The following is a 16493-nucleotide window of genomic DNA, read 5'->3' on the forward strand; positions in this document are numbered from 1 at the left end:
CTTAGTCCCCACGGGGGTCGCGGGCGTGCTGGAGCCTATCTCAGCTGTCACCGGGCAGTAGGCGGGGGACACCCCGAACCGGTTGCCAGCCAATCGCAGGGCACACAAAGACAAACAACCACTCACACCTAGGGACAATTTGGAGTCTTCAATCGGCCTACCAAGCATGTTTTTGGGATGTGGGAGGAAACCGGAGTGCCCGGAGAAAACCCACGCGGGCCCGGGGAGAACATGCAAACTCCACACAGGGAAGGCCGGAGGTGGAATTGAACCCGCACCCTCCTGAATGTGAGGCGGACGTGCTACCCAGTGCGTCACCGAGCCGCCCCTATCAATATATATATATAATATAGTACTCTCCAAAAGTATTGAGTATTGAGGTCAGTTTCTTTATCTTTATCATTTTATTTTCTGAAGATATCTGGGTCTTGGATCACAAGATGAATACCACACAAAAGTTCAGAATTCCAACATTTATTTCATGCATAAATTGGATTAGATCAAGAAGGTTTCAGCAACTTGGGACAGAGCACCTTTTGTTTGAAGCCACCCACTTTTCAAGTGAACCAAATTATTGCAAAGGACAGCAATAAATAACCATATCAAGTATGCAACTCTTTGATGTGGCAAATGTGAGGAACGTGTCTTTATTCTATGACTGTCTGCCAAGTCTTTGACACAACAAAGACAGCATGACATCACAAAGGACAAACATAACACCCCAGCCCTAACTGCAGGCCTGCTGGGTGAGAGGCCTGGTCCATAGGTCTGTCACAACGTCGCATCCTTCATGTGAAATCCCCGCATTGTAGCTGGGGGCCTGGTGGCCATCCACAGACCTGTTGACATGTCAACTTTAAAATGATTGAACCAACCCCCTGCCTCTTCTACTTGTCGACAATACTTTTTGGAATGGCATCATACCATAAGAAGGGGCATCCGTTTTAGACAGAAGGGCATAATCTTCACAAGGCTGATGTCTATGGACGGCGAATTCTGAACACGCCCCCGTCGCTAAAAATGAGAATTGGGCACCCATATTGAACAAGGGAGCATGCAGCCTTACAATACATTTTAAAATCTTTCATCCCCCTGTCGACTCAATTTTTTAAGTGAGCTTCATAATCCTGTGCTTGCCCTGCACACCCACTGCGTTTTGCACGGCACTTTCACACATGCTTTTTTTGGTTCACTAAATTCTTTTCCTACCTGTTGAGTCTGCTTTGCTCCAATTTTTCTGTGCAAAAAATGTCCCCCCCCTCCCCCCATACACCCTACTGAAATGCAAAACTTCCTGATGTCCTTTCCCTTTCCCTCTTACTTAATGTAAGCTGTTAAATGTTGGCTTTCATCTCTGTAAAAGCATCACTTCTTCCATATATCCATGTTAGAGATCAAAGTCAGTCCAAGGAAGCAGTGTCAAGTCTTAGTATTGAAGTAATGAGTTTTTCATCACTCCTCTTGCGTTTTCTTTTTTCTCGGGCCAACAGTATCTCGGGAGTCCAAGTTATGGTACGAATCTCCAGTTGTGTCTGTGTAGTCCTTTACTGACACCTGGTAGAAAATAAACACATTACTACCAAAGTAGTCAATGCAGCATGCACATTTCATGCTAATCAGTACATTAGACACAGACTACGGAATTGTCGTAGCTCTCATGCACACATACACTTGCTCACACACTCTCACATGCACTCGCAAACTGAGAGGGACAAGAATTAAGGGCATTTCTGACCAGCCTCTCTAAGAGCACGGCGGTTGGGTCGCTGTCACTTTAACAACATGAAGTTACAACCCGAATGCGATGTCAGGGGTTAGGAGGGGTTCTAAAGAGAACTATGTGAATATATTTCCTCCTATGGACTTGCCCCCATCATGACCTCCCCCGGGAACAAGAAGTAACCATGGTGATTGGCATTTTTACAGCCAAATTAAAACATCTTGGAGCTGGTTGAAGGCAGGAGGAGAAAGCAGCCTCTCCAAAATTAGTGAGCCATCATCATGACAGAAAGTACCAGGGACATGGTGTCATCCAGGGACCGTATCGATTAACCCATAAATAGTAGACGGCCTCTGCACAACGTCTCTCCCGGCTTACGCTGTAAATGGAAGTTATCACAATGGCATCAGTCTTGCTTTTCCGTGCACATGAAATATAACATCACAGAGGACATAAAGAAGAAATGCTTTAGTTGGTAAATGCTTCACAGAGCAAAGCATTCATACTTAGTACGTTCCTCCATAACAAAAATGCTTAACACTGAGCATTTTTACTGTGTATAATAACATAACCATTTGTCAATTCAAACCCAGCCACCATAACGTTTAGTTATGCTGTTGGGGCCATATTTACATGGTAGCCACTGTGTATTAACCACACAGTTTCTCTATATTCACACCAGTGGGTGGCTGGTGGAATTTTGGCATATAATTGCACACGCACGTACACGCACGCATACTGCAGATCAAAGTATCCAGTTGCGATTTAATGCCTGGATTCATTTTTTTCATCTGCGATACTTCTATACGGACGAGTGACGCAAGTCAGATATGATTCTGTTTACATTCACGTGACACATGCTCAGATACCCACTTTATACGTAAATAACTTCACAAGGCCAATCACCTGGCAGTATTAATACTGAAATAAACCATAAGACAAATATTATGTTATTTACCATTTAGTTGACGCGCCATTACTCTTTCCCGCGTTGGTCTAAATGAGGGCTAACCTCCACATTACTCCACTGGCAGCCGTTAGCAATTATTTTTCTTGTTTAATAATTGGCACACTCCTAATATATTGTAATTATTTTAGACCGTATATAATGGGATTGGAACCACTTTACGTTGTGGGCCCCGGCGGCCATGTTTAATGTTACCGACAATATTAACAAATGGCTTTGCAGTCGTAGTGAGATTGAAAATACATATTAAAATGTGAGCGGCGAATAATATTTACAGAGAATAATAAGGATTCAATGCTAGGGACTGATACTTTGAAAAATAATTTTAAATGGTTTGGATCCATGTGAAATTTCAAACACAGAGATGGTGGATACTTTCCTTTATCTTGTGTGTGATGTGAGCTCCTTGTGATGACAGTTTGGATCATGTCAATAATTATTAGTTATATTCGCCTCTCGTGCAGTTTACCAGTAGGTGGGTGTAGGAACTTTAAATAATAAATCTGGTAAACAATGAAACGGGCTTACAAATCAGAAATATTTCCAAGCGGTCTCTCTGCTCTCACACGCTGTAGGTGTGTCTGATGAATGCACCGAAACTACGCCTCACTGAACTGTCCACCGTTTTTTTTCTCTTCATTCTGCCATGACACATATTTATAAATAGTGACACTTCGGAACAAAAAATGTTATAATGCAGTTCAAATTATAGAGGAATGAAACCCAGCATTCAGGTATCCAAGCAGAATTGACAAGAGTGAAGTGATTATGGTATGTCTTAAAACAGCTACAACAGCAAGTTAGCTAAAGAGTTTAATAAATAGGAATATAAATACAAGAAAATAAAGAAGATACCCAAACAGGATGTATATGTATATAAATAATTATGTTAAAACATGGCATACTTAATATTTGTGATATTTAAAAAAAACCCTGAAAGATTAGTGTGTTCTAGAGAAGTGAGAAATCATGCAAAAGCACGGTAGATTGTCAAAGAGAGATTTATACACTGTTCAGGAGGTGCACATGGTGAATGTGCTTTTTGTTTATTTGTTTTTTATGCGTATTCTTTACGCTTGATATCTTAGGTCTTGTACAGTGTATTAGCATTGGCATCAATGACTCATCCCAGCCACCTATATTTTACTTTTCTACGTTATCTTATGATTTCCTAATGTGGAGAAATAAAAAGTAAAATCTGGACATCAGTCTGAATCCTGGGCTTTTTTTTTTTTTGCCGGACCTGTGTAGTTACGGCTTATCTGTGTATTCACGGGGGTATGTTGATGTGTGGGCGTGGGTACGTAATACATGGCTCCGTTGAGAAGAGTGATTGCTTCTCTCCTGCCTCGTAGGTGCAATGGGGACTGGGGCTGTGTCTTTGGGCAGCTGTATGGATGGCTTGAGGAGGTCTCCATCATTCATAAAGTGCACTCTTACATGTAGAATTGATCTTGCAAAGAAGCAGGGTGGCAATAGTACTTCATCAGTCTTGCCTAACCACAAATCACCTGGAGGTGTCCCCCTCCCCAAGGGAAGTGTAGACACAATTGTCAGCATAGCAGCCCCCTCAGACAACAGAAGGGGCAGGGCAGGAACTTTCGCTCACGTCGGGGGCCAAACTGACCGGTGAAAGACAAAGAGCAATCTGCTGGCGAAAATATTATTGTTGTATTTTTTGTGGTATGAATTTGAATAGAAGAATGATGCACATAACTATTCTCTGAGAAACATAGCCAACAAGTATTCCAAATTGATTTGAATTACTTTAACTTTAATTACTTCGATTTACTTTATTACTTGAATGTACTTTTACCTGACTAAATGCACCCGTACGGCAGACAGTTAAGTCAAACAGGTTTCATAAAGTATGCATAATTAAAGCTACTTTTACACATAGTGTTTAATAAATGCCTCCCTCGCTATTAATGTACCAGGTAATTCATCTGTAAAAATCTTCAACGGATGGCACAGACAAATTTCCACTCTGTGAAGTGAATCGGAGAGATGAAGCAGTCGCCTTTGGCCTCGGCTTTGTCGTTGCGCTCATCTTACATTAAGACGCAAGTGTCTCCTGCTGCAGTACCGTTTGGACTTTTTGTCATTGATCTTCATTCTAAAATAATCTCTTATCGTTTCTCATTGTGAGCCTGCAGAGAAACCTTTTCCAAATCCCAATTCATTACCTTCACTCTGAAAATAGAACCGCTCAGGGAAAGGTAGGCATGCGATGGAGGTTTGCAGCGAGCACCCTTAAAATATGTCCTCCAATCCACCTTAAACACTTCTGATATTCTTTAAGCTTTTTGACCAGCCGCATATTTCATGAACTACTGCATAAGACATTATTTAGCTAGTGTAAAGTCTTTTTACTGCCGTGTTTTCACTCTCGCCATCAAACTATAGTGTTCGTGTCTTCATTAAATAACTAACATTTACAGAGTGAAGGGGTCAGACAGTGAAAAGGTCTCTTTAACATTTGCCAACGCTTCTCCACAGACAGTCAACACGCAACTCTTTCTTCATCCAGACCGCAGGCGATAAGACACAAGACAAAGAACGTTTTGATTCATTTGTGGCAATTTATGGAAAAAATCTGATAAGCAGGCAGATGACTCTACACCATTTCAATTAGCGCACCTCTGATTATAAGGGCTGAAGTAAGACAATTGATCACGTCTCTCTCCCTTTCCGTGCCCAAAAGACCCTCTTAAAATATTCAGCTAGGTTATGAATGGTTACACCCCTATCTATTTATATCCACTTTATTGACAGTAGTACATTTATATGGCGTCAAGGTGGGGGGTTTAATTTAAGATGACTGCAGACCTGCTCAGAATATTTAGCGAAGGTCTGATTAAGAAACCTCATTTCATACTGTTCACTGAAAGCTTGCGTTACCTGTAGGTTTGCGATTCGAACACTTCTCAACATCCGAGTGTCTAATAATCATCAACGACCTTGTGAATGAAATCCCTAGCTACGTCTGTCACATTGCTCTTGTGATATTCCGTCAGTCTGCCTGACTGTCAACATGTCTTTGATAGGCTGATCTCTCTCTTTGCCCTTCCCGCTCAGACGGCTAACATAAAAGGAAGGATGTTTATGATGGACGGGCAGCTTTTTCAAAGCGAGGCGTCACACGGCGCTGGACGGGAGGGATCCGAATCAGGACGGCCGTGATGTGACGAGACAGACAGGAACATCCTTCTCGTCATGTCGAGATGTCAAGCAGCGGGAGTCTTAGCAGAAAAGACAGTATCATCAGTCTCCCAAGTGAAGCAAGAATTGCAGAGAGGGCGTCATTTCTGCTGCCTTTTTCTATTTTCTTTTTCTTTTTTATGATGATGTGCTGTCCTCTCAAGGTGATCACTAACTGGCAGTCAGGGAAATCACAATGAAATTTGCAACTTGTCAAACAACAACTCTAAGGCCCTGCTCAGTTAGAGTATCTTGGATCATTTTTTAAAAAAAGTTTGTCACCTTGACAGAGACACCAACCAGACGGATTATTTTTCATTCAACTCTAGTATTGTTCATTACACAGTTTTAACAAAAAATGGATATCTCGTTTTGGCCATTTGTATGCATGATGACAGCATTCCAAGATCGGTCTGTGCATGTCCAGTACAGTACACAGTCAAAACTTTTTTTAATGGGCAAAGTATTTGTGCTAATAACGCTTCTCAATTTGAGTAAATATTAAGGTCCGATTTGCAGTACGTGTCTGCTTGGAAGGCATAGCCTCTAAATAGAGCAACAGTAAATGTTCACAGCTCTGCAGTGCAGCCAATTGTTTTTTTGCAAACAGCAAACATTGATGCATTATTGTTGTTATAACCTTACTTATTCCACATTTTTTCAAACAGCTTATTTGACTCGCAGCTTTGGGAAAAAGAACCCAAACCCAAATAATTTACCTAGTGCTTCATCTCCAGTGCAGTGGCACTCCTTTGACAATGGGCAGTGTTTTGTGTAACCATGGTGACACCTGTTTTAGGCTCACTAAGTCTGACTAATTTGACATTTCTCACACAAGTCCACCGAAATGCACCTGTACCTCTTACAGTAGAATCTTACCTCATGGTAGAGCTGTGATGAAAACCTGATATGAAATGTCCATTAAAAGTCGAGCTATTTTTCCTGTTCTGTATGGCGTCTGTATTGTTAGTCAAATCTCCTCTCATATAAAATCCTCTGTAATTGATAGGATACGTAGTTTGTTTTACATGTCCAGCGTTTACATGACCCATATCAATACGACACAGTTTATCTCTTTCTGAAATAAACACAAAACCATAAAATAAATAAGTAAACCTGCGTGCTTTGCTGCTTTTCTATGAATAAACAAGTGGTGTCCTTTTGAATTTGAGCCTTGCATAAATTTGCACCAATTACAAATGTGACTCTGCTCTCTCTCTGGCCTCCTTGCCTCTTATCCTGGTTGTAATTAGCCTTTGACCATCCAGTGCTCACACAGACGTCTTTAACGAAGGATAGACGTAGTTTAAGCACATGATTAGTCTGAGACGTTTCTCATCAGGCTGAAAATCTTGAGGGCAGAGCTCTGCATTTATGACATTATGGAGTACATTAAGCAATATTATCACTTAAGAAGGGTTAGGGACGTGTCAATGCAGAGTCTGGCTTTGGCTGTGGTTCCAACTCCATTTGCCAGGGTTTTACAGCATGCCCCCTGACACTGCCATGTGTGGATAAGCACTAGAAGCCGCTGATGGGTGGTAAGTCCCTTGCCTGTTGGCAGTGATCAGAATTCATATTAGCATCTATGCCCGCTGATGGCAGCCTGTCACTCCAGGTGCCAAGTGGTCCCTCTGGGGACAGCCACTCACAGGGAGGAACATTTTGAACACAATTGCTGATATGCAACATTGGAGAGGATTCAGGCCCATGCTGTCAAACAATTTTCAAAGATGGAAATGCAAATGAAAATTATGATAATTAATCCAAATTGTATTTCTAGATGTTTAAGCTTGAAGGTACTTTTTATTCCTAGATTCAGAAAACTGCAGCAGAAGTCTAGTTTTGGAAAAGCAACTGCTCAATTTTGATCTTTTTCTTTTATTTCCAGTGCTTCCCTGAATCCTGAAACAGTCTGATGCGAGCTGAGCCAAGTTGGCTTTAATTTTGTTTTTACATTATGCCGCAGGCCAACAACAAAGAAGCTGCAGGCCATGACTGGCCACTTTGGACACTCCTTCGTGAGGTACATATAAAAGCAAAATATAAAAATATTCTGTACATAATACAGTTTCAGTCTTTACTACTACAACAAATAACTGCACAATAAACATATTAAAACGATATTTTTGTGATCATTATTATTTTGGAAAAGCAAAGGCATTTTTTTAATTAAAAAAAAATATTTGAAAGTTTTCAAGTATACTTCAACTGCATCTCATTAGATTAATATGAGAGCTACTATCTTCTCTGCTATGCATGTACTGTAAATTCGCAGTGTGGACTTGCCCATGATTGGATATTTGCAGCAAATCTATACAGCAAAAGTGGTCTTTCTCTAACACCAGCTGGCCATTGTTTTGTATCTTTTTTGTAATTTCAAGAGATTAATGACACTGTCACACACTTGTGAAGCATCCTTAACTAAGATTCAGCAGCATAATGTCCACTCCATCTTTGTTTCACTTCCCTCACTCAGAATGTGTTCCAATCAGCATTAGGCCATCTTGAATACCTCCTCATTCTGGCTACTGCACAGCTATGGCGTGAATGTTTTTTGCCAAACAGATGGAAAAGCGTCACTGTATTGCACACAGACACATTGACTTCCCCTTGTGATAATTCCGCAGCCCACACTGACATACAGTCATTCATTACAAACAGAATTAATGTGCCAGAGTTGTGGATTCCCTTTAAAAACAGATGTCTCGCGTACATCTAATTAAGCAACACACCAAATTTTCCACCCTTGCACCAAATCCTCTCCCCTTATTTATTGTCGGCACTGCATCGGGAGTGTACACATAAGCAGCATTTTGTTGTACGTGGTGTGCTGATGACCTTGGTGCCTGGTAACCTAAATCACATTTTAATATATTCACACAATAATGACATTGGAGCACTCAATTATGAACATTATTGCTGAGAAATGGCTCGGCTGAGGTGAAGGATAAGTCTTATCTTTGGCTGTCAGCGGGAGCATTAGTCATGGTAACGGGTCCTTCAGACCTGTGTTTAGCTTTTCATTGAGCTTTGCAAAGCAGATTTATCACAGATCGCCAGCGGATGTCGACATCCTCGGAGCCACATGTGATGACTGTCTAACTGCTTCACGATTGTAATTTAAGGGCTGCTTGGTAGGCAGGGCATCTCAAGCAGTCCACGTAGCTCACTTGACTCAATCAGCCAGCACGAAAAATAACTCTGGAGAAAAACAACAATCCGTATAATAATAATAATACCAAGGACAAAAACACCAGCATTTTGTGAGTAAAGGACTTTGATTTGTGACTGACGTCCCCTCGTACTGTTTGACATGAAGGAGCGCTAACATTACCTGCCTGTGTTAACCACATTTTTTCAATATGCATGAATACATGCATCTATTTTTCATCCCACTTGCTGAGAGTTTTCGAGGGGTTTGACACATGCTGGAATTGTTATCAGTCAATCACAAGGCACAAAGAGGAAAACACTTATTCGCACCTATAGACCTTTAAGAGGCATCAATTAACACAGCATGAATGAATGAATGTAAGCGGCATTTGTATTGTAGTACGCTGACAAGACCCGTGCAAGCATGAGAAGAACATCCATCGATCCATAATTATTCAAACTTCGTTATGCTCACAAGGGTCGCGGCTGGGCTGGAGCCTATCCCAGCGGTCATGCAAACTTTAAACAGCCAAGATTCAAAACCCAGACCTCAGAAATGTGAAGCAGATGTATTAACTACGAGATCACTGTGCTGTCCAATATGAATCCAAAAATTTAAAAATATACAGACCCCTTCATGGCCTACGTTACGAGACGTCACAGTGTTAGCTGGAGGCAAGGGAAACTGGCGCTGGAGGCAACTGAAAGGAAGCCAGGAATAAACACCCTTACATTTCGGTAAAAAAATGTCATCTTGTTGTGTTTTTTGTTGCCAAAACTGTAAATGCAAAAACAAAAATTTGAAACACAGCCCAACCTCTGCCAGTCAGAGAAATTGCTGTGCGATTAGGAAAAAGGATAAGACTGAGAATATCATCAACAACATTGGCAGCCACACTTCATATCAGGTATGATTTAACATGAACTGTTGAAATTGATAACCACCCATGCCCAGTACATCCTCGTCTTCTGTTCCTGACTTGGCAGAAGTATGTCCGCACGACACAAAAGTCACCACTCAAGTTTATTGTACATTTTCAACGTGTTTGGCTTCTAATAATTTCTATTGTAGGTCTTATCTTTGGTATACACGCTTATTTTTGTCTTTAAGTAAATGTCCGACATCACATTGACATCACATTTCTTACAGACTTTGAAGGGGTCGATATTTTAGGACGTTATAATGTTAAGCTGTCTCTTGTTGGTGTCGGGGATTTATTGCAATTTTAACCATAGAACTTGCATCAGTGATTGAATAAAAATGAAAGCGTTTTATAACCCTTGCCTACGTTTGGGTAAAATTAATTCATGTTTAAAGAGTTTGTTTTAACCTGGTAATAACAGTGATTCATTTCTACTACTACTTGTATGTAAATAGTTAATGTTAAAATTAATTGGCTTTACAACCATGTGGTTAACACTTGGAATGAATGATTGCAAATTTACTGATTTTGATAGGAATTGTTTGTTTCTTTGTTTGGTTTTAAATCTGCAAAATCCGAGGTTGACCGGCATCACAGAATGAATTGAGTTTGACTTCAAAAGTTCAACTCTAACCAATATGGTTTAAATGTGCTGTCAAATTCCTTGTGATGACAGCCAGACCTAGGACCCACTTGGACATTAACAAAGACATTTACTGCTACCCAAGAGCAAATGAAAACTTCACAGACAGGAAGAAACAACTTTCCATTCAAAGCAAACAAGGCAGAGGAACTAAACGTGTTTTCACTGCCATTGCTCTTTTTTCCCTGCTGCCAAGAAGCCAAACTCAATTTATGTCAAACAAGGTTTAAAGGACCTTGGGATTAAAGCCATAAACTGGCTGCTGTCAGACCTGAAGCTCTGCTAACAATTTAGTGCCAAAGCGACGTTGTTCAATATCATTTCATATTATATCATGTCACCACATGGTGACAGCTACACATCAGCCCAGTCACAGCTGGTTTGCCCTGAAGTACTCCTCCAATGTCGGCTTCAATCGAAGCTCACTCCGCTATGCTGCGATCTAAAATGGGAAATCTATCTGAAGTACTCTGCGGGGAGTCCATCCAGCTTCTGGAATGTGAACAGATTCATTCAGTAATAAAAGAGGATATTTGGATGATGCTAGGTGTGGTGTTGATGTCTTGTGCAGTAATCGGCCAGCTGAAACCTCAAATTTTTGCATGGTCACCTATGCAGGCATTGAGACGTGACAATGTTGCCCTAGTTGTGATTTAAATGTTTACGAAACCATATTTTTTTTTCCCATAAAACAGTTGCCTACCTAATAAACATAAAATGGAGAGTTCACCGCAAATCACAAGGCAAATGTCCCTACCCACATCACGCTCTTCAAATATTTGGATTCACACCAGTTTCACAACAGTGTGATTTTCAAGGGCACAGAATGAAGTAACCATTTTTAGTTTGCCCCATCGGGAGAACTATCTTAGTATGCAGGCTATCTCCAACTACGACTGCACTATGGCTAACCGAAATTTTCATTTGCAACCACCGCCTGGGACTGATTTACTGAAATTACTCCATTAAATTGCAGGAATGTGACGTGTAATAATTCATCTTGACAATGCAACAGAAGCGACATATTCAAATGTCATCTCTGGGGAAACAAAGTCAAGCCGTTATGAAAGACAACATTTAAAAGGGGACTTTTAGGGGAGTTTTCTAGCTGCAAACAAGATTTGAATGTAGCCTCATTTCACTCCAGCCTCCACAGTCTTTGCCCATAGACACACCCATATCCATTATCAATGCATTTAGTGATGGAAGTTGCAGTTTGCAGTGGCAGTGGTTTCATGGTAACACTACAACATCACACTGAGCGTCGTTTCATAATTTTTCTGAAACCTTCTCATGTAGCTCTTGGAGCAAACCAATGATTTAAAGTCAGTTAGATGATGATAGTTGATGAATTGGACCAAGGTTTCATGTAACTAAAGGTGTAAAGTACATGGACGTAATGACAAAAAAGATTCAGTATATTTTCCAAAATATACAGAACACTACATAGACTGGGAAGACAAATATTGCACAAGCTTTATATTTTATGTTGTGGAACTCTCCTTTCATACTGTAATAACCATCAGTCGTTTCTGTGGTTGGTTAAAGGTAAGATCCAGAGAAACTCTTCTGAGTCTTGGATTTCATGACACTGTTAGTTAAGGTTTGTGTGTCTGTTGCTACGTATGAGTCACTGGAAATGGAGGGAGGCGGAAAAGGCAACAGGACTAGAAGGACAATAGGATTGCTTGAACGATGGCAAAGGCAGAGTGTAAAAACCTCCAAAAGTGTTTGATGGCTTTTAAAGACATCGCTTCCACTAACGGCCATGAAGAGGATGGCAGCATCTTTTGCATGACGAGTGTATTTGTGAAGGTTGTCTTCACACAAGGAAGTGACACTTTGAATCACCCTCAAATCCAAGACGGGCGTGCACAGCGGCATACGTATCTAAACACGTGCATCGCACATTTCCAGTCTGACATGCAAATATGTCGCCACTAAGGATGGAGGGAGGGGACTCAATTTGTTGTATGCATAAATGCCATGTTTTTCAGTGTGAATCGAACAATAGAATCATAAACTGAAACATTCTCATCAACTCATCACACTTTAATTGTGTGATGACAGAAATATAGGGAAATATAGGTATTTCACCTACAAGAAGTTAAATTTAAAGGAAATAATTGGTATTCAAATAGCAGCTATTATATTTCTTCTGGAGTGTACAAGATTCGGGAGTGTGTGGAGTGACTCTCAAGACGTGACCTTATCAAAGTGAAGTGGTTTACATCTCAATAATCCGAGGGGCTACTTTGTCCTGGGCTTTTGCCCACTTGTAAATTCACTCAAGTCAAACAGGTCTCAAGTTAGGGACCAGGACCAGGCATATTATACCTGAAACAAATGGCTTTTGCTTGAATCGCAAAGAATGTGGGTCGTCTGGGCCTCCACAACCACTTGTTAAATGGGCTGTACTTGAAAAGCACTTTCCTACCTTTAGTCCTCACACTGCTCCCTCGTTCAACTCCTGATGAAATTGCATCAGGAGCAATTGGGGGTTCGGTGTCTTGCTCAAGAACCCCCAAACTCTAGGTTTGGGAGGCCACCACTCTACCACTGAGCCATTGATGGCATGCACAACCTGAAGGGGGAAATTTGGGGTCCCCTTATCATGGGCTCACCACAATGGGAGGGGTCAAGGGGCACAGGCACAGCAATCCAGAAGCAGGTGTGCGAGACCAAGTGGTTTGTGATGCGGTGTTGAACAGTTTGCTTCCTGGCTTGATGCCAGCCGTTGTGATTCACCTTGGTGGACCTGAATGCCTCTTAGGATGGGGGGGACGGGTCCTGAATGCATTTTGTGCCTATTCACCGAAATCTTTCAAATGCCCAGCCTTTTTTGATTCTTTAGTGGGTACTTCAGTCCAGTACTGCTGAAGAATCTCTTGTTCTACTCGGGAACAAAGATTAAAACTTTCGGCGGAACACTTTTGTCATACCACTTGAATTGAATGAAGAGGTATCTGATAAATGCATTCAGAACATACATTTATCTATAGCATCCTTCCCTTTACTTTTCCTGCTCAGTTTTATCAATGTGAGTGAAAGGGTGCTCTTGTTTGCAAAATATACACGGTTGTTATTGAATTCAACTCTTCAGTGTGAACCCTCGTGATCTTGTGGTCTGGCAGGTACAGATTTTTGGACACGCACTACGCACGGACCACCGTCGGTGTGCATTGCAGTCGTACGTCTTCCGTACCGACACCGCAATCCATCTGTTCTGCAATCTCTGTGAATTAGGTGTTAGTTGGAAGTCTTTTGTGCACTTGTTTCACACTATAATTTACAGCATTGCTTTTCTTACTTGTTCTCTGTCTTCCTTGTTGATTGTTGAATTTTGTTGATTGCTATTCTCCTGATTTGATAATAGAAATTGCTTATATGTTTTTTGTACTTTAGATTATTAATTTCCTCTGCAGAAGTGTTTTGTTTAAAAGTTTCATTTTATGATTATTTTCACATTTACAATAGTTTTTTTACTTACTTGGCTTTGTACACTGAAAAAATGGTGGTTGAGTTAACTCAATTTTATTTGGTGGTTGCATGAAATTAAATCATCCGTATCCAAATACATTTTTATAGTCTAAGTATAAAATACATTTGGATTCAGATGATTTTATCTTGTGCAAACGGTTGATAAAATAAAATTATGTCAATGATGCAGACATTTTTTTTCAGTGCGTGGTACCATATTTCTTGCTTTCTCAGTAGCACCTGTAGCTTGATGGTAAATAAACTTTGATTGATTTTTGTTCAGTATCTAATGCCAATGTTCCCAAATCAATTCAAATAAACAATCATAATTGCAAATTATTGCTTTTTGAGCAAAATATTTATATTCAATTAATTACTTACCCCTCTTTCAAATCATGACTAATTGCATTAAATATGCACATTGCTGTCATCCCTGTCGCTCAGAAATCCTCACTTATCAGGGCACCCCAAAAACAGCATATTTATTCAACCATTAGCAAGAGCGCAAGGCATTTTCACTTCTTTAGTTTCGTCAATAATGAGTACAAATATCTGTAAGGCTGTGTGTCCTGCCCAAAAGTATAAATTTGTTGAACAACATGGTCGTATTTGTTTTAACTGTGGCCTTCAGCTGAGAAGTCAAAGTGCAGGTCATGTGCATGTGCAAGTGCATGGTGATACACACAAAATAAGCACTATAGAGGAGACATTTTTCTTCAGTGTTCAGTGGAGCAGATGATGCAAATATTGAGCATGAATGCACGTCATCGACACTTGTTCAGATATATTGTCTTGTAAATCTCAAACTGTACAGTGTCCTGAAAGCCAAAGAGGCATGTAGCGTGTGAGCCGAGTGAATTGTCCACATTTAGCCACTCACACACATTTGAGCAGTCTCGCAGAAGCTGTCGTCAACATCCTTCTCATGTGTGGTCCTCCCAGATACAGACCATCAGCTGTGCAATGCACCATATTCTGCTGCCAGGCTAATAAATGGCTTGTGTCAGAGGCTGAGTCAGTCTATTGGTTGCTCATTTGGAGTTTGTCTGGAGGTTGAGTTTAGAACTTTGCATTCTCCGTTGCTCTGCTCAGTGACTGGCAAAGTCCTGACTTTATTGATTTCCTTCTTCAGTGCTCTTTGTCAAAATATCCAAGCGCGGCTCTTAAAGACCTCTGCCATTGCTTGACGTCTCTAGCCTCACAGAACTCCTCTTCTGCGACTTGACCGTGGTGCTTTGTTTCTGAAGCAGGTGGGATGAGTGGAAAATGATTGGAGAACACAATCTACACCCTCTGCATCTCTCTCTATTGTTTTTCCCCCTCTGTATCTCTCCCTCTTTCTATTCTGACACAGAGAAAATATTGTACACCGACTGGCGTCCCATTGAATCGGCGTTGTGATTCATCGCCCAATTTCAAACTGCCAAGCAGCTAAATTGCACCGGGTCTGCCAAAATTCATCTCAGGAACACGCAGGAGATGTGAAAAATTAAATGTCATGGCGGCACAGTGGAAAACTTTCACCTCTCGTCGGGCAGAATATGCTCGCTTCATTCTGTCCTGATGGATGATAGCCTGGGGCTATACTTAACCTACTTAGTAATGTCATGTACTGCAGAATGTGTTTACTTTTGAAAAATAGCGCCCAAACATAAACTCTATCAGAGCTTGGCATCTCAGCAGTCTTCCGCCAAATAAAGTGGCTTTTTATGTTGATGCAGCGATTTATTCCCTTCCTCGCTATCGCCGGTAGGTCACCTATTAACAAACACTGGAGGCGAAAATGAATATTAGAGAAAGTCTGCATTGTTCTGTATCAAAGAGAGTGATTAAGAATGTTTTCACATGGATACTCTCTGGCTGCCAATTTGAGGTTTTATGAGGGAAAGCGACATGCGGACATGTGAGGAGATAAAGGTACATTATCGAGCGTGAATGAGAGCGAGGGCGAGGGACAATGGGCGGAAAAAAGTGGAGAAAGGATGAGGTTGGGAGGCAGGGAGAGGGTAGGAGGGCTGAGCGATGACTGGCTACTTTAGCAATTAAAATGTAGGGCAAAGACACAGAGGCTCGGTTTGACCGAGAGACTGCGCCATTCATCATCCCAGCTGCCATAAAACAGCAGTAGATGGAATCTTTGATTTGAGCTTCACAGGAACATAAATCAAAATCCAAACCATGGCCTGTCAGGGCCATCGCCAGAATAACCCATCTGAGAGAGAGGGAGAAGGCAGAAGAGGCGAAAGGTAAGGTTGGAGAGAGGAGAGGAGAGGAGTTACTTTTCTGGTCCCACACACACATACACAGATGGATGCAGCTTACAAACACACACCTGCATCCTTCCATATGTATTTGAAGTTCATCCGCAGCTGCCTCACAGCGCTGCGCAATATCCCAACCCGG

The sequence above is a fragment of the Syngnathus typhle genome, linkage group LG7 (assembly GCF_033458585.1).
Source record: "Syngnathus typhle isolate RoL2023-S1 ecotype Sweden linkage group LG7, RoL_Styp_1.0, whole genome shotgun sequence".
NCBI lineage: Eukaryota > Metazoa > Chordata > Actinopteri > Syngnathiformes > Syngnathidae > Syngnathus > Syngnathus typhle.